Genomic DNA, 19868 nt, shown 5'->3' with positions numbered 1-19868 from the left:
TCTTTAGGCAAGTATTTATTAAAGTCACACAGCCGTTGATGTATTAGACTCTGTGTATTGCTATTAGTCTGAACTCTGGTGGTGGTTTTATAGTTAGACAGGTTTCTATTCACTAAGACTGGTCAAATTAGTATGCACATGAAAAAAGTTGCACATCTCCCTTTGTCAGTTTTCCATGGTAAAGTGCGTATTTTTTTGCATTAAATGTCATTACTTTATCATTCAAAACTGACAAAGAAAAGTACACCAGGCCTGGAGTAGAAATTAGACTGTTTTTGCGACAAATTCAGGTAAAAAAAAGTCTGAAACTTCTAAATTAGTCTAATACTTAAAAATAGTGGCAAGAGGCACAAAAGCCTTCAAAATAAGCACAATTTTGATACTAAATGTGACAATAAAATAAGACTTTCTAAAACAGCATTTTTAAACTTAAAAACAAATATAAACACTATAGTAAATTTATTCCACCATCTTCTCATTTGGTTGTATTGTGGGGTCGAACGCTGAGAGTGGGTAACAACAACCACATCTCAAGGTAGTGACTGCAGTGTCTAGGTAATCAGCTGCCGATACCACAACGTGGAGATATTATGTGACAGCTGGTAGTCGTGGCCGAGTGGTTAAGGCGATGGACTTGAAATCCATTGGGGTCTCCCTGCGCAGATTCAAATCCTGCCGACTACAATTTTTATTTACACACAAAACTAAAAAATGGGGATCAAGGTTGCCAGCCATCCAGAAATTTCTGGACAGTCCATAAAATAGGCAACTATTTTCCTGTGCCAATGAAAAAACTAGATTACCATAGCCTGTCCTGTCCGTCCTCTCTGTACTTCATATCTCCTAAAGAAGTAAATTCCTACAGAGATTCAGCTAAAGTTCTAAACTCACAGAAAATAGGAATAAACTTCCAGTAGGGGACATAAACAATAAATCACATAAAGAAAACCCCTAAAATTAAAAAATAAATATATAAATCCCCAAAACTGACACATATATGTGTACACAATATATCAACATAAAATATGTATATCCTGAGCCCACACAAAGGATTAATGTGTAGGCATAATTACCAAGAGATTAGCACGGGCAATGGGATAATAAACAACTGCATATGGTATATAGCGTTATATTGCAGAAGACCACGGTTGTGACCATGACTCATGGTTAGTTGATATTAGTCACTGGGTGCCAGGCAGTCCTCAGGGGTAGCAACCAACAAATGGGGTGGGGAAGTATTTATTGAGGCAGTCAGCTCGTTCTATATCTTCTTCCATATACCTTCCTTCTTTTGTTTTTAATTTGGTAATTCCTTGTTTTAGTTTCCTATTTTCATTTATGTATCTGAAGAATGTCTTATCAACTTTTTTCACTGACTCAGCTAATTTCTCTTATAACTTGTTTGGCCTCTCTCTGCCTAATCTAATACATTTCCCTATAATCCTTGTTTTGTTTTGTTCCCTATCTTTTTGTTTTTAATGATTTTGGCCACTTCTGCTGAGTACCAAAGTGGTCTCTTCCTTTTTTGCTTTTACTGACAAGCCTAATGCAATTTTCTGTTGCCTTCAATAGTGCCACTTTTAAGTAGTCCCATTTCTCCTGGACTCCATTGAAACTGTTCCAATTTGATAGGGACTCGTATACCACTAATCTAATTTTAGAAAAGTCAGTTTTTCTAAAATCTAAAACTTTTGTTTTTGTGTGGTGTGACTCAGTCACTGTACTTATAGTAAACCACACTGACTGGTGATGACTAGATCCCAAGCTTTCCCCCACAGCAATATCAGATACCAAATTCCCATTTGTGAATACTAAATCTAAAATGGCCTCCTTCCAGGTTGGCTCCTCAACTACTTGCTGTAGAGATAATCCCAGTAGGGAATTTAGAATATCTGTACTTCTGGCAGAACTAGCTATTTTGGTTTTCCAGTTAACATCAGGAAGATTAAAGTCTCCCATAATGATAACTTCCCCTTTCAATGTCATTTTAGCCATTTCCTCAAGTAGTAGATCATCTAATTCTTTGACTTGGCCAGGTGGTTTGTAAAGAGCTGCCTCATCCTCCTCTCTGCTCTACTTGTCAGGAATCATGATCCTAAATATAGGTGAATCTCTGTGGGAAAGAAGATGATGAGGAGACATGAGAGGAGGGTGAGCTGTGGCTAATGAGCAGCAGCATTTGTTTACACTCTCCACAGCAGCACATTACCACAGCCTGTCCTGTCCGACCTCTCGGTACTTCATGTCTCCTTATAATTCCTACAGAGATTCAGCTAAATTTCTCATCTGTATTCAGGATCATAATCCCTCACAAGTAGAGAGGATAAGGCAGCTCTTTACCTCAGTGTTGTAAAGTAACGTCCTCATGTATGATCAGGACAGGTTTTGTGTGCACTAATGGAACAGCGGCCATTTTGTTTCCCCCTGATCATTGCTCACCAGGCAAAATGAACAATTATAAATAATGAAAGGTATTTGAGAATACATTTATAATAAAGTAATATTTAAGTATTTTTCCTTTTCTTAATTCCTGCAGAACCTCTTTAAGTATATGGCAGGGGCAGCGTGAGCCCTGGTGATGATGAAATCTGAAGATTGTGCTGTCTCTGTAACTCCCATGTGGTCTAGCGGTTAGGATTCCTGGTTTTCACCCAGGCGGCCCGGGTTTGTCTCCCGGTATGGCAAGTTGAGTTCTTTTGTTTCTTTCCCTCTAAACCTTCTATTCAGCTAAATACACAAGTTTATCACCATTGTAATACCTCCTATCAGTCCGTTTTGCAGGTTCATGGACACTACATACATGTTCTATGGACACATAGGACATTTCAGTGGTGTGAACAACAGGTTAACTACAGCATGCAAGCTGGTAGAGCGAAGGACTGTAGAGGAGTGCAGACATCCTTAGGTCGCTGGTTCAATTCCGTCTCGAAGGACTTCTCTTTAAATCATAATGATTTTTTTGGCATTCGACCACATAATAATTTCATCCGCATGCTTCGTTTTCTGACCCTCTCCAAATGATGAACGGGTCGTCTAGAAATCTTTTATATTAAACGATCAGAGGGGAGATTTTCTGGGACTGTGCAATGTGGACAAGTTCAAAGCCGCCCATGAAGAGATTTGCATAACTTGGTGCTACTCTTGTCCCTATCGCACAGCCCCGTGTCTCCTGAAACAAGGTGTCACTGAAGGAAAGAAATTGTTGTGTAGTATTAATTCAATTCCTTTGAGTAGGAAAAGGGGCAACATATAAAATGGAAATATGTCCCCCAAAAAATAGTACATGTCCTATTATTGTCCGCATTACGGACAAGGATAGGACTGTTCTATTAGGAGCTGACCGTTCCACAAAATACAGAATGCACACAGCCGGTATCCATGTTTTGCAGATCCGTAATTTGCAGACTGCAAAACATCCAACAGTTGTGTGCATGAGCCCTAATTCTTTGCGATGCTGTCAGAGGAGCGGCGGTCAGAACGGGCTTTTGCGCCTCATTCGCCTGTTTTGATTTTTTAGACTAATTCAGAAGTTTTCTAACTTTTGCGTCTATTTTCTGACTTATTTATGTAGGTGAACCTTTTTTGCACCTGAATTAGTCACAAAAACTGTCAAATTTCTGCTCCACTCCAGGGCTGGCCTACTTCTCCTCGTCAGTTTTGAGTACTGAGTTGCACCACATTTTGCCTAAACAAGTTGCACTTTCATGGAGACGTGCACCTACTTTCAGCTTACTAGCGCCACATTTTCATGTGCATGCTAATTAGACCGATCTTAGTGAATATGAACCTGCCATATTGAAAAAGAACCACCAGAGGTCAGACTAATGCCAATACGTCTAATTCATGAAGTGCTGTGCAACTTTTTTGAAATACTTGGCAAAAGAAAGAGAGATGAAGAAAATTTGCCTGTCTAATTTTATTTATAAAAGCAGATGAGCTTGATAAATGTTCCCCAGCATGTGGAGGATCACTGTGGCACAATTATCAAGCTCGCCTGTTTTTATAAATAAAATTAGACAGGCAAATTTTCTTCATCTGACTTTCTTTAGGCAAGTATTTATTAAAGTCACACAGCCGTTGATGTATTAGACTCTGTGTATTGCTATTAGTCTGACCTCTGGTGGTGGTTTTATAGTTAGACTGGTTTCTATTCACTAAGCCTGGTCAAATTAGTATGCACATGAAAAAAGTTGCACATCTCCCTTTGTCAGTTTTCCATGGTAAAGTGCGTATTTTTTTGCATTAAATGTCACACTTTATCATTCAAAACTGACAAAGAAAAGTACACCAGGCCTGGAGTAGAAATTAGACTGATTTTGCGACAAATTCAGGTAAAAAAAAGTCTGAAACTTCTTCTTTTTTTTTTTTCAAATCCTTTATTATTTTCTGGAACAAATATACAAATTTTCATATCAACCAGTTAAAATTTACAAATATACTTTATACAAGTTAATACACTTGTTCCTTTTAACTCACCCCATCCCTTTTGCTTCCCTGCTGCGGGGTCCATCCGCATTTTAATAACTACCTTAACTTCTGTTTCCAGAAATTCCAAATATAAGGGATCCTGGGGGCCTTAAGCGAGTAAGGGAGCCTGCCCCCGCAGGAGCCATCACTGCAATTTACTTGTCATTCTTCTATAGGCCTCAATAGTGTCTAGCCGAGCCCTCCATTCATTAAAGCTAGTACGATTCTTCGTACCCCAATATTTAATTATCAAGGCCTTAGCGACCATAAAACTTTCCATGCTAACTCGTAATTGGGAGGGAGTCAGTTCAGAGCGGGGGAAAAGACCCAATATTGCCTACGTAAAACTTCGCTTCAATTTGATCTTATATCTTTTATATAGTTCCTCATAGATGCTAGTCCAATACCCCCACACTTCCGGACAATCCCATAGTAGGTGACTTAACTCCGCATTTTCTGACGAACATTTCCAGCACAAGTCCTTCCTTTCCTTGTATATCTTGGCGAGGAAGGAGGGGGAGTAGTATAGGCGGTGAACAATCTTGAACTGTATCAATCTGTATTTCTGAGAGATCGATACTTTTTTTATGTTTTGATATACGATATCCCATTCCAAGCTGTTCCCTTCGCCCAATTCAGCTTCCCAGCCTCCCTCACTTTTAAATGTGGTTATTTCCCCCAAACAGTCCCGGAGTTTATGATATATTTGAGAGAGTGTAAGTTGAGTATCCTTAAATCTAAAACAATAATCCAAAAAGGGGCTTGTCCTAATGGCCAATAAATTTTTGTCCTGAGTGCTCATATATGCGTGACTAATTTGTGCATACCTATATCTATCTACAAAGGACGGTATACCTTTTATTAGTGCATCTAAAGGAATAATATTACCATGTGATATTATATGAGTTAAGCGGTTAATTCCGCGTGAATTCCAATATTTATAGTCTATAATTAACTTAAATTCTTTTAAATTATAATTGTGCCAAAGTGGAGTAAAGTGAGTAGGGAATGTCTCACCCAATAATTTTTTTATCTTATTCCAAACCTTGTTTAGTGTATCACTAATCAAACATTGTTTTTTCCTCATGTCCAAGTGGCCAGTCTCCAAGACAGAAAAAATGTCCCCATATGGCCCCTGGAAATCCCTTGAAAGGATACCCAACAGCAAAGCGGCCTGACTTTCTGCCCTCCCCCCTCCCAGACACCACTTTATCTGTGCTGCAATATAATATCCCTGGAGGAATGGAAGGGAAAGGCCACCCCTTCTCTCCGATATACAAAGATATTTTTGCTTAATTCTAACCCTTCCCCTCCCCCAGATTAAGTCGTTCATCAATTTGTCCACTAACCCAAAAGTGGAGTCATCAATCCATATCGGGCATGCTGTCAAAGGGTATAATGCAATAGGGAGGACCACCATCTTAATCAATGCAATCCTTTCCTCCTGTGACAAAGGCAGCTTCTGCCAGGACCGGATCTTCTCCCTGATCTTATTAATCATGGGAGTTATATTTAAGGAGTTATATCGGGACAAGTCCGCGCTTATGCTGATACCCAGGTATCGGATGGAGTCATTTAATCCAAGAACCTTAATTCCTAAGGACCTATCAGGGGGCACTCGAACCAGAGGGAGGAGTTCAGATTTATCCCAGTTTACTTTATACCCCAATATCGCCCCATATTCTCTCAAGATATTCATTACAGGTGTAACGGCCTTCCATCCCTGCCTCAGAAATACGAGAATGTCGTCCGCGTATAGACTAATCCTATCTTCCTCTCCTCTCCCTCCAAATCCTACAATCTGACTAGACTGCCGGATTTTACAGGCGAGAGGTTCCAGAGCTAGGGCAAATATCAGAGGTGAAAGGAGACAACCCTGTCGAGTACCTCGCTGTAGGGGGAGCTGTTCCGAGTCAATCCCAATTATCTTAACCCTGGCCCTAGAATCTGAATAGAGTAACTGTATCCATTTAATGAAGTGTTTGCCCAAGTTCATTTTATCCAAAGTCGCCCACAGGAAGGGCCACTCCACCCTGTCAAAGGCCTTCTCGGCATCCAAAGACAGGATGGAGCGATCCTCCCCCTCCCCAACATATACATTTAGAAAGGCCCTGAGGATATTAGATTGTATGTCTCGTTTTGGGATAAAGCCCGTCTGATCCGGATGGATCAGACTGTGAACAACCCCCCTTAGTCTATTTGCAAGCACTTTCGCTAGTATCTTGTAATCGGTGTTAAGTAGCGAAATAGGGCGATACGCCCCCACCTCTGTCTTATCTTTATCTTTCTTCAGGATTAAGGAAATGGAGGCTTCTCTCAAGGAGGGGGGGGGGAGTGAGCCACTCCTCCAAGATTCATTAAACATTTGCAAAAGAAGAGGCAATACGGTTTTACGATATACTCTGTAAAATTCAAAGGGTATGCCATCCCTTCCCGGAGCCGTATTGCCCTTTATGCTGTCAATAGCTTTCTCCGCCTCTTCAAGAGAGAGTGGCAAATTTAGTTTGGCACTATCTTGCCCGGAGAGGCAAGGGAGTGCCATACCTTCAAAGAAAAGAGCCTGGGCCCCGTCATCCACCCCCGAGGTCCGACCGATATACTTTAGTGAAGTGTTCTACGATTACAGTTTTGATTTTAAAGCTGTCATTAGTTAGTACACCCGTTGGAAGTTTTATTTGCTTTATTGGGATTTGGGCCCTTTGACTAGAAATCACTGATGCCAACATTCTACCAGTCTTGCCTTTCTCAAAAAAATCTTGCTGTCCAGCGAAAAAGCGTCTATGTTGCGCCTTTTCATAAAGAAAATTCTGGTATTCCCTCTTTGCCTCCATTAGTAATGATCGAGTGCCATTCTCATTTTGTTTGGCCAAGGCCGCCTCAAGCTCCCCGACCCTCTCTACCAATCCATTTTCAGTATTAGCATATTCCGCCCTTTTCCGCGTAATCCTCATACTATATGCCCCTCTTATCATGGCCTTCAAGGAATCCCACACATAATGTATGTGTGTGGATCCATAATTTAGTGCCCAGAATTCTGTAATATCTTTCCCAATTTTTTCATGGTCACCGACCACCTGTATCCAATGTGGGTTTAACCTAAAGGGTTTTTTCCCCACAGAGGGTAGAGAGTCAGCCCTCGAAATTAATATCGGAGTATGATCAGATATACCATGTGGTTCGTACTTCATTTTTTTAATCAATTCCAAAAATTCTGCAATTGCTAGAAATAGATCTATCCTAGACATGGCCCTGCAAGATCTACTAAAGCAGGAAAAGGTTGTTTTTTTCACGTACAAGAACTGCCACACATCTATAAGACCCATCTCCTGGCAGATCCCGCTGAGGATCGTGGGTTGATTATTAATACTCCCCCTTCCACTATACTCGGATACCCTGTCCCTATTATCCATAATAGAGTTAAAATCTCCCGACACTAATATAGGACACGGATCCCACTTACATAAATACTCTGCAAGTTTCCTAAGTACTTCCGAGGAGAAAGGGGGAGGAATATATACGAACGCAAGCACGCATACCAGTCCCTTCCACCGGCCATATAGGAATACAAATCTTCCCTCTTTATCAATCCATTGATCATATGGCTCATAGTCCACATTCCTATACGTCTAATTCATGAAGTGCTGTGCAACTTTTTTGAAATACTTGGCAAAAGATAGACAGATGAAGAAAATTTGCCTGTCTAATTTTATTTATAAAAGCAGATGAGCTTGATAAATGTTCCCCAGCATGTGGAGGATCACTGTGGCACAATTATCAAGCTCGCCTGTTTTTATAAATAAAATTAGACAGGCAAATTTTCTTCATCTGACTTTCTTTAGACAAGTATTTATTAAAGTCACACAGCCGTTGATGTATTAGACTCTGTGTATTGCTATTAGTCTGACCTCTGGTGGTGGTTTTATAGTTAGACAGGTTTCTATTCACTAAGACTGGTCAAATTAGTATGCACATGAAAAAAGTTGCACATCTCCCTTTGTCAGTTTTCCATGGTAAAATGCGTATTTTTTTGCATTAAATGTCACACTTTATCATTCAAAACTGACAAAGAAAAGTACACCAGGCCTGGAGTAGAAATTAGACTGTTTTTGTGACAAATTCAGGTAAAAAAAGTCTGAAACTTCTAAATTAGTCTAATACTTCAAAATAGTGGCAAGAGGCACAAAAGCCTTCAAAACAAGCACAATTTTGATAGTAAATGTGAAAAAAAATAAGACTTTCTAAAACAGCATTTTTACACCTAAAAACAAATATAAACACTATAGTAAATGTATTCCACCATCTTCTCATTTGGTTGTATTGTGGGGTCGAACGCTGAGAGTGGGTAACAACAACCACATCTCAAGGTAGTGACTGCAGTGTCTAGGTAATCAGCTGCCGATACCACAACGTGGAGATATTACCTGACAGCTGGTAGTCGTGGCCGAGTGGTTAAGGCGATGGACTTGAAATCCATTGGGGTCTCCCCGCGCAGGTTCAAATCCTGCCGACTACGATTTTTATTTAAACAAAAAACTAAAAAATGGTGATCAAGGTTGCCAGCCATCCAGAAATTTCTGGACAGTCCATAAAATAGGCAACTTTTTTCCTGTGCCAATGAAAAAAACTAGATTACCATAGCCTGTCCTGTCCGTCCTCTCTGTACTTCATATCTCCTAAAGAAGTAAATTCCTACAGAGATTCAGCTAAAGTTTTAAAATCACAGAAAATAGGAATAAACTCCCAGTAAGGGACATAAACAATAAATCACGTAAAGGAAACCTCTAAAATTAAAAACTAAATATATAAATCCCCAAAACTGACACATATATGTGTACACAATACGTCAACATAAAATATGTATATCCTGAGCCCACACAATGGATTAATTACCAAGAGATTAGCATGGGCAATGGGATAATAATCAACTGCATATGGTATATAGTGTTATATTGCAGAAGACCACGGTTGTGACCATGACTCATGGTTAGTTGATATCAGTCACTGGGTGCCAGGCAGTCCTCAGAGGTAGCAACCAACAAATGGGGTGGGGAAGTATTCATTGAGGCAGTCAGCTCGTTCTTTATCTTCTTCCATATACCTTCCTTCTTTTGTTTTTAACTTGGTAATTCCTTGTTTTAGTTTCCTATTTTCATTTACCGTATTTTTCGCTTTATAAGACGCACCTGATGATTAGACGCATCTAGGTTTTTGAGGAGGAAAATAAGAAAAAAATATTTTCAACCAAAAGGTGTGCTTTTGGTAGCTTTTGATCTAATGGTGGTCTGTGGATGACACTGTTATGAGGGGTCTGTGGCTGACGCACTGTTATGGGGGGATCTGTGGATGACGCACTGTTATGGGGATCTGTGGATGACGCACTGTTATGGGGATCTGTGGATGACGCACTGTTATGGGGGGATCTGTGGCTGACACTGATGGGGGGATCTGTGGATGACACTTATGGGGGATCTGTGGATGACACTGATGGGGGATCTGTGGATGACACTGATGGGGGATCTGTGAATGACAGAGGGGGGATTTGTGCATTACACTGAGGGGGGATCTGTGCATGACACTTATGGGGCTCTGTGGATGACACTTATGTCATCCACAGATCCCCAAAAGTGTCATCTACAGATCCCCCATCAGATGCATCAGTGTGGAGGGAGGAGGCGGGGCCCGGTGTAGTGACTCTACTCTAATACACCGGGCCCCGCAACTGTTAAACATTCAATCTGATAGTATATGCTCTGTACGGGCGGCTCTTACTATAGTACCGTAAGTATAGCGCAGACCGGCATCTCCATCGGTCATGCGCCACCTGCCGCAGCTCCCTCTGTCATGCGCTGTCTGCTCCAGCTCCCTCTGTCATGCACCGCCTGCCCCAGCTCCCTCCTCATGCGCCGCCTGCCTGCTTATCTCACTTTATGAATGAACAGGCAGGCGGCGCATGACAGAGGGAGCTGGAGCAGACGGCGCATGAGGAAGGAGGTGCGGCAAGCGGCGCATGACCGAGGTAGATTCCGGTCTGCGCTATACTTACGGTACTATAGTAAGAGCCGCCCGTACAGAGCATATACTATCAGATTGAATGTTTAACAGTTGCGGGGCCCGGTGTATTAGAGTAGAGTCACTGCACCGGGCCCCGCCTCCTCCCTCCACACTGTCACTGATACTTCGCTGGCCGCGCTGTGCAGCATAGCGGCCAGCGAAGTATTCGCTTTATAAGACGCACGGCCATTTTCCCTCCACTTTTGGGGGGAAAAAAGTGCGTCTTATAAAGCGAAAAATACGGTATGTATCTGAAGAATGCCTTATCGCCTTTTTTCACTGACTCAGCTAATTTCTCTTATAACTTGTTTGGCCTCTCTCTGCCTAATATAATACATTTCCCTATAATCCTTGTTTTGTTTTTAATGATTTTGGCCACTTCTGCTGAGTACCACAGTGGTCTCTTCCTTTTTTGCTTTTACTGACAAGCCTAATGCAATTTTCTGTTGCCTTCAATAGTGCCACTTTTAAGTAGTCCCATTTCTCCTGGACTCCATTGAAACTGTTCCAATCTGATAGGGACTCGTATACCACTAATCTAATTTTAGAAAAGTCAGTTTTTCTAAAATCTAAAACTTTTGTTTTTGTGGGGTGTGACTCAATCACTGTACTTATAGTAAACCACACTGACTGGTGATCACTAGATCCCAAGCTTTCCCCCACAGCAATATCAGATATCAAATTCCGATTTGTGAATACTAAATCTAAAATGGCCTCCTTCCGGGTTGGCTCCTCAACTACTTCCTGTAGAGATAATCCCAGTAGGGAATTTAGAATATCTGTACTTCTGGCAGAACTAGCTATTTCGGTTTTCCAGTTAACATCAGGAAGATTAAAGTCTCCCATAATGATAACTTCCCCTTTCAATGTCATTTTAGCCATTTCCTCAAGTAGTAGATCATCTAATTCTTTGACTTGGCCAGGTGGTTTGTAAAGAGCTGCCTCATCCTCCTCTCTGCTCTACTTGTCAGGAATCATGATCCTAAATATAGGTGAATCTCTGTGGGAAAGGAGATGATGAGGAGACATGAGAGGAGGGTGAGCTGTGGCTAATGAGCAGCAGCATTTGTTTACACTCTCCACAGCAGCACATTACCACAGCCTGTCCTGTCCGACCTCTCGGTACTTCATGTCTCCTTATAATTCCTACAGAGATTCAGCTAAATTTCTCATCTGTATTCAGGATCATAATCCCTCACAAGTAGAAAGGATGAGGCAGCTCTTTACCTCAGTGTTGTAAAGTAACGTCCTCATGTATGATCAGGACAGGTTTTGTGTGCACTAATGGAACAGCGGCCATTTTGTTTCTCCTGATGATTGCTCACCAGACAAAATAAGCCATTATAAATAATGAAAGGTATTTGAGAATACATTTATAATAAAGTAATATTTAAGTATTTTCCTTTTCTTAATTCCTGGAGAACCTCTTTAAGTGTATGGCAGGGGCAGCGTGTGTCCTGGTGATGATGGAATCTGAAGATTGTGTTGTCTCTATAACTCCCATATGGTCTAGCGGTTAGGATTCCTGGTTTTCACCCAGGCGGCCCGGGTTCGACTCCCGGTATGGGAAGTTGAGTTCTTTTGTTTCTTTCTCTCTAAACCTTCTATTATATCCGGATATTGGTGAAGTCTCACAGTTTTATCACCATTGTAATACCTCCTATCAGTCCGTTTTGCAGGTTCATGGATACTACATACGTGTTCTATGGACACATAGGATATTTCAGTGGTGTGAACAACAGGTTAACTGCAGCATGCAAGCCTTCGATAGCTGAGCTAGTAGAGCAGAGGAATGCAGACATCCTTAGGTCGCTGGTTCAATTCTGGCTCGAAGGACTTCTCTTTTAATCATAATGATTTTTTTGGCATTCGACCACATAATAATTTCATCCCCATGCTTCGTTTTCTGACCCTCTCCAAATGATGAACGGGTCGTCTAGACATCTTTTATATTAAACGATCAGAGGGGAGAATTTCTGGGACTGTGCAATGTGGACAAGTTCAAAGCCGCCCATGAAGAGATTTGCATAACTTGGTGCTACTCTTGTCCCTATCGCACAGCCCCGTGTCTCCTGAAACAAGGTGTCACTGAAGGAAAGAAATTGTTGTGTAGTATTAATTCAATTCCTTTGAGTAGGAAAAGGGGCAACATATAAAATGGAAATATGTCCCCCAAAAAATAGAACATGTCCTATTATTGTCCGCATTACGGACAAGGATAAGACTGTTCTATTAGGAGCCGACCGTTCCACAAAATACAGAATGCACACAGCCGGTATCCATGTTTTGCAGATCCGTAATTTGCAGACTGCAAAACATCCAACAGTTGTGTGCATGAGCCCTAATTCTGAGCGATCCTGTCAGAGGAGCGGCGGTCAGAACGGGACCTCTCACTGACACATGATGTGTGTGTCTGGCCTGACTTTCACATATCGGGGAAGAGACAATGTGTGGGAGAAGTCTGTCCCCCTCCCCCATTGTGCTGATGTGACTTGACATGCTCACAGAGAGATCAGGAGAGATCGCCCGACGTGTATCCTGCGGTATAGGATGGAATCGGGGCAGGACCTCATGTAGTTGGGATCAGTGGGGCACATTTACTGTAGTGTTTGCACCTGTTTTTTGGCATAAAAATACAGTTTTAGACAGTCATCTTTTAGTCACATTTACTTATGAAAAAAATGTGCTTGTTTTAGAGGCTCTTGCGCCTTATTCGCCTGTTTTGATTTTTTAGACTAATTCAGAAGTTTTCTAACTTTTGCGTCTATTTTCTGACTTATTTATGTAGGTGGACCTTTTTTGCACCTGAATTAGACACAAAAACTGTCAAATTTCTGCTCCACTCCAGGGCTGGCCTACTTCTCCTCGTCAGTTTTTAGTACTGAGTTGCACCACATTTTGCCTAAACAAGTCGCACTTTCATAGAGACGTGCACATACTTTCAGCTCACTAGCGCCACATTTTCATGTGCATGCTAATTAGACCGATCTTAGTGAATATGAACCTGCCATATTGAAAAAGAACCACCAGAGGTCAGACTAATGCCAATACGTCTAATTCATGAAGTGCTGTGCAACTTTTTTGAAATACTTGGCAAAAGAAAGAGAGATGAAGAAAATTTGCCTGTCTAATTTTATTTATAAAAGCAGATGAGCTTGATAAATGTGCCCCAGCATGTGGAGGATCACTGTGGCACAATTATCAAGCTCGCCTGTTTTCATATATAAAATTAGACAGGCAAATTTTCTTCATCTGACTTTGTTTTGCCAAGTATTTATTAAAGTCACACAGCCATTGATGTATTAGACTCTGTGTATTGCTATTAGTCTGACCTCTGGTGGTGGTTTTATAGTTAGACAGGTTTCTATTCACTAAGACTGGTCAAATTAGTATGCACATGAAAAAAGTTGCACATCTCCCTTTGTCAGTTTTCCATGGTAAAGTGCGTATTTTTTTGCATTAAATGTCATTACTTTATCATTCAAAACTGACAAAGAAAAGTACACCAGGCCTGGAGTAGAAATTAGACTGTTTTTGTGACAAATTCAGGTAAAAATATAGTCTGAAACTTCTAAATTAGTCTTATAGTTCAAAATAGTGGCAAGAGGCACAAAAGCCTTCAAAACAAGCACAATTTTGATAGTAAATGTGACAAAAAAATAAGACTTTCTAAAACAGCTTTTTTACACCTAAAAACAAATATAAACACTATAGTAAATGTATTCCACCATCTTCTCATTTGGTTGTATTGTGGGGTCGAACGCTGAGAGTGGGTAACAACAACCACATCTCAAGGTAGTGACTGCAGTGTCTAGGTAATCAGCTGCCGATACCACAACGTGGCAATATTGTGTCACAGCTGGTAGTCGTGGCCGAGTGGTTAAGGCGATGGACTTGAAATCCATTGGGGTCTCCCCGCGCAGGTTCAAATCCTGCCGACTACGATTTTTATTTACCCACAAAACTAAAAAATGGGGATCAAGGTTGCCAGCCATCCAGAAATTTCTGGACAGTCCATAAAATAGGCAACTTTTTTCCTGTGCCAATGAAAAAACTAGATTACCATAGCCTGTCCTGTCCGTCCTCTCTGTACTTCATATCTCCTAAAGAAGTAAATTCCTACAGAGATTCAGCTAAAGTTCTAAACTCACAGAAAATAGGAATAAACTTCCAGTTGGGGACATAAACAATAAATCACGTTTTTTGTTTTTAATGATTTTGGCCACTTCTGCTGAGTACCACAGTGGTCTCTTCCTTTTTTTGGCTTTTACTGACAAGCCTAATGCAATTTTCTGTTGCCTTCAATAGTGCCACTTTTAAGTAGTCCCATTTCTCCTGGACTCCATTGAAACTGTTCCAATCTGATAGGGACTCGTATACCACTAATCTCATTTTAGGAAAGTCAGTTTTTCTAAAATCTAAAACTTTTGTTCTTGTGTGGTGTGACTCAGTCACTGTACTTATAGTAAACCACACTGACTGGTGATCACTAGATCCCAAGCTTTCCCCTACAGTAATATCAGATACCAAATTCCGATTTGTGAAAACTAAATCTAAAATGGCCTCCTTCCAGGTTGGCTCCTCAACTACTTCCTGTAGAGATAATCCCAGTAGGGAATTTAGAATATCTGTACTTCTGGCAGAACTAGCTATTTCGGTCTTCAAGTTAACATCAGGAAGATTAAAGTCTCCCATAATAATAACTTCCCCTTTCAATGTCATTTTAGCCATTTCCTCAAGTAGTAGATCATCTAATTCTTTGACTTGGCCAGGTGGTTTGTAAAGAGCTGCCTCATCCTCCTCTCTGCTCTACTTGTCAGGAATCATGATCCTAAATATAGGTGAATCTCTGTGGGAAAGGAGATGATGAGGAGACATGAGAGGAGGGTGAGTTGTGGCTAATGAGCAGCAGCATTTGTTTACACTCTCCACAGCAGCACATTACCACAGCCTGTCCTGTCCGACCTCTCGGTACTTCATGTCTCCTTATAATTCCTACAGAGATTCAGCTAAATTTCTCATCTGTATTCAGGATCATAATCCCTCACAAGTAGAGAGGATGAGGCAGCTCTTTACCTCAGTGTTGTAAAGTAACGTCCTCATGTATGATCAGGACAGGTTTTGTGTGCACTAATGGAACAGCGGCCATTTTGTTTCCCCTGATGATTGCTCACCAGACAAAATGAGCCATTATAAATAATGAAAGGTATTTGAGAATACAATTATAATTAGGGTTGTCCCGATACCACTTTTTTAGGACCGAGTACAAGTACCGATACTTTTTTTCAAGTAGTCACCGATACCGAATACCGATACTTTTTTTAAATGTCATGTGACCGTTTTGGGGGATCTGTGGATGACGCACTGTCATGTGGGGGATCTGTGGATGGCACTGTTATGGGGGACCTGTGGATGGCACTGTTATGGGGGATCTGTGGATGGCACTGTTATGGGGATCTGTGGATGGCACTGTTATGGGGGATCTGTGGATGGCACTGTTATGGGGGATCTGTGGATGGCACTGTTATGGGGGATCTGTGGATGGCACTGTTATGGGGGATCTGTGGATGGCACTGTTATGGGGGATCTGTGGATGGCACTGTTATGGGGGATCTGTGGATGGCGCTGTTATGGGGATCTGTGGATGGTGCTGTTATGGGGGATCTGTGGATGGCACTGTTATGGGGATCTGTGGATGGCACTGTTATGGGGATCTGTGGATGGCACTGTTATGGGGGATCTGTGGATGGCACTGTTATGGGGGATCTGTGGATGGCACTGTTATGGGGATCTGTGGATGGTGCTGTTATGGGGGATCTGTGGATGGCACTGTTATGGGGATCTGTGGATGGCACTGTTATGGGGGATCTGTGGATGGCACTGTTATGGGGGATCTGTGGATGGCACTGTTATGGGGATCTGTGGATGGTACTGCTATGGGGTGGGATATCTGTGGATGGCATTGTTATGGGGTGGGGGGATCTGAGGATGGCATTGTTATTTGGTGGGGGATCTGTGGATGGTGCTGTTATAGGGGATCTGTGGATGGAACTGTTATGGGGAGGATCTGTGGATGACACTGCTATATGTCATCCACAGATCCCCCTCATAACAGTGTCCCCCAATACACCGGGCCCCGCCGCTCACCGAAGTATTTATAAACGTGAATCCTTATCCTGTTGTTAAGTTGAACTAACGCTGCCCTCTCCCATGTTCCCCTGTATCCCCCTGTATCTCCACAGCACTTACTTAAGCTTCCATAGCAGGCAGAGCGGACGGCACCAGTAACGTCACTCACTGACGTCGCGCGCCTGCTCCGCCTGCTTCACTCATAAAGTGGGCGGAGCAGGCGCTCTACGTCAGTGAGTGACGTTACTGCTGCCGTCTGCTCTGCCTGCTATGGAAGCTTAAGTAAGTGCTGTGGGGATACAGGGGGATACAGGGGAACATGGGAGAGGGCAGCGTTAGTTCAACTTAACAACAGGATAAGGATTCACGTTTATAAATACTTCGGTGAGCGGCGGGGCCCGGTGTAAGAGTACAGTGACTGCACCGGGCCCCGCCCATAGTTACGCCCATAGTATTCTATTTATGTATCGGGGCGGGGTATCGGCGGCTGAGTACCGCCGAGAAAACTCGGAATCGGTCCCGATACCGATACTAGTATCGGTATCGGGACAACCCTAATTATAATAAAGTAATATTTAAGTGTTTTCCTTTTCTTAACTCCTGGAGAACCTCTTTAAGTATATGGCAGGGGCAGCGTGAGCCCTGGTGATGATGGAATCTGAAGATTGTGTTATCTCTATAACTCCCATATGGTCTAGCGGTTAGGATTCCTGGTTTTCACCCAGGCGGCCCGGGTTCGACTCCCGGTATGGGAAGTTGAGTTCTTTTGTTTCTTTACCTCTAAACCTTCTATTATATCCGGATATTGGTGAAGTCTCACAGTTTTATCACCATTCTAATACCTCCTATCAGTCCGTTTTGCAGGTTCATGGATACTACATACGTGTTCTATGGACACATAGGACATTTCAGTGGTGTGAACAACAGGTTAGCAGCAGCATGCAAGCCTTCGATAGCTCAGCTGGTAGAGCGGAGGACTGTAGAGGAGTGCAGACATCCTTAGGTCGCTGGTTCAATTCCGGCTCGAAGGAATTCTCTTTTAATCATAATGATTTTTTGGGCATTTGACCACATAATAATTTCATCCCCATGCTTTTCTGACCCTCTCCAAATGATGAACGGGTCGTCTAGAAATCTTTTATATTAAACGATCAGAGGGGAGAATTTCTGGGACTGTGCAATGTGGACAAGTTCAAAGCCGCCCATGAAGAGATTTGCATAACTTGGTGCTACTCTTGTCCCTATCGCACAGCCCCGTGTCTCCTGAAACAAGGTGTCACTGAAGGAAAGAAATTGTTGTGTAGTATTAATTCAATTCCTTTGAGTAGGAAAAGGAGCAACATATAAAATGGAAATATGTCCCCCAAAAAATAGAACATGTCCTATTATTGTCCGTGTGACGGTATCATGCGTGTCACCGTCTAGTATTCCCTTCTCCCCTTGAAATAGCACTGCCAAGTAATCCACAGAGCAATAGATCGCTATTATCGCTAGTATCGCTGGTATCGCCAGTATCGCCAAATAAGTTTATTTTTTGATTGAAACGTCTTTATTACGATCAGTCATCATACATACATACTTTAGTACTGTGACGCAGCACAGGCCATGAAACAGTACATAATAAATTACTTACAATCGTCTTTGCGAGCATGGCATTGTTATGTAAAGCACAGGCTAACCTACACTATACATCGCAATGAATGCTACACTAGCATACCTATTCAATCACAAAACCTTCCAACAAAGCATTTGGACAGTGATGAGGGAAGGGGAGGTGGGAAGGGGGGAGAGGGAGGGGGGATCACATGCCCTAAGCTTTATTGAGAAGACAAATACAAACGAGGGGAGAGGGGGAAGGAGAGGGGTTTAGTCCTTTTCTTCTTCGTCGACGTCCAAGATGTTGTAGTCCTGCAGCATACTATGGATAAGTCTGCGGCAGTCCAGGACGGACTTGTTCTCCCTCCTGAGAATGATCCGGTTCCTGGCAAACCAAATAGCGTCCTTAAAACAGTTCATAAGGCGCCAGGCCTCCTGGATGGCTCCAACAGTATGAATCCCATGAAACAGTCCGTACAGCACCGAAGTGTGTTGCAGGCTGTTCCTGGGCACTGAGTCTTTGAGTTCATGTTCCAGGGCGTCCAGCAGGCGCTGTGCAAAGCGGCACTCCCAAAACAGGTGATAAGATGTTTCCTCCACGAAAGGGCACCTGGGGCAGTACCGGGTTTTGCACAGATTGCGGGCATGCATGAATGACCGTATTGGCAGACCGCCCTGAATGGCCATCCATGACAAGTCCTTATGCCCGTTGGTCAACCTGTTTGACGACACATTAGTCCAAACTGTCTCTATGGTGTCGCCATGGATCCCTGGAACTGACTCGACCACATCCTTTGCTCTGATGAGTTTGTGGATAGTTTTTGGCTTCCACAAGTCGGGTTTAAGGCCCTCCAGCTGGTGTTCCCTCACAAACCTGTCGACGTCCCCGTAGAACCAGGGAGCGTGCCAGTTGTAAGGGATGGAGCTGTCCCACTTGTCCCAGCCCAGACCCCTCCAGAGGGGCAGGAGGAAAAAGCGGGACATAGCCTTGCCCGCAGAGCCGTTGGCAGTTCTCAGAGTCCGGCGAACGCTGTCACAAACAAAGGCGATCCGCAATAAAGTGGGCAGGTCCGGTATGCCCTTTCCGCCCTTGCGGGGCTCTTTGTACATGATGGCTCGCTTCACTCTGTCCATCTTAGATCCCCAGATGAAGCGAAACACTGTCCTGGTGATGGCCCTGGAAACGGTGGCAAGAGGGGGCCATGCCTGTGCGGTGTATTGGAGCACAGGCAAAACTTCATTTCGCAGGACGAGTGCTTTACCTTCAATCGTGAGGTGTCTAAGGCTCCATAGTCCAATTCTTTGGTTGACTTTGGCCAAGCATTCTTCCCAAGACTTGAGGGCTGCGCCTTCCTTCCCGAACCAGACTCCCAGAATTTTGATGAAGCCCGATTTGATGGTAAATGGGAAGGGGGCAGAAGAGGCCAGTTGCCAGTCTCCGAAGAGCATGGCTTCTGACTTGCCGCAGTTGACTTTGGCCCCTGAAGCTTGTCCGAACTCCTCGCAGGTCTGGACGAGTGCAGTCACCGAACGCCGATCAGCGCAGAAGACGGTCACATCATCAATGTACAGCGAGCACTTGACCTCGTAGTGTCCAGGTCCTGGTGCAGTGATCCCTCTGATCT

General features: G+C 42.8%; 6 non-coding genes across 6 annotated transcripts; all 6 read left to right on the top strand.

Annotated features, from left to right (window-relative positions):
* Window positions 1-602: 602 nt before the first annotated feature.
* On the top strand, window positions 603-684 carry TRNAS-UGA. Its single transcript has one exon. It is a non-coding gene; the product is annotated as a tRNA-Ser (tRNA).
* Window positions 685-8898: 8214 nt separating this feature from the next.
* On the top strand, window positions 8899-8980 carry TRNAS-UGA. Its single transcript has one exon. It is a non-coding gene; the product is annotated as a tRNA-Ser (tRNA).
* Window positions 8981-12016: 3036 nt separating this feature from the next.
* Window positions 12017-12088, top strand: TRNAE-UUC. Its single transcript has one exon. It is a non-coding gene; the product is annotated as a tRNA-Glu (tRNA).
* A 2292-nt stretch (window positions 12089-14380) lies between these two features.
* Window positions 14381-14462, top strand: TRNAS-UGA. The gene has a single exon. It is a non-coding gene; the product is annotated as a tRNA-Ser (tRNA).
* Window positions 14463-17330: 2868 nt separating this feature from the next.
* Window positions 17331-17402, top strand: TRNAE-UUC. The gene has a single exon. It is a non-coding gene; the product is annotated as a tRNA-Glu (tRNA).
* A 191-nt stretch (window positions 17403-17593) lies between these two features.
* TRNAY-GUA lies at window positions 17594-17678 on the top strand. The gene is given in 2 exon segments: window positions 17594-17630; window positions 17643-17678. It is a non-coding gene; the product is annotated as a tRNA-Tyr (tRNA).
* Window positions 17679-19868: the final 2190 nt, after the last annotated feature.

The sequence above is a fragment of the Bufo bufo genome, chromosome 4 (assembly GCF_905171765.1).
Source record: "Bufo bufo chromosome 4, aBufBuf1.1, whole genome shotgun sequence".
In the NCBI taxonomy this organism is placed as follows: domain Eukaryota; kingdom Metazoa; phylum Chordata; class Amphibia; order Anura; family Bufonidae; genus Bufo; species Bufo bufo.
Note: the sequence above shows the minus strand (reverse complement) of the source record. Positions and strands in the feature narration are given on the sequence as shown.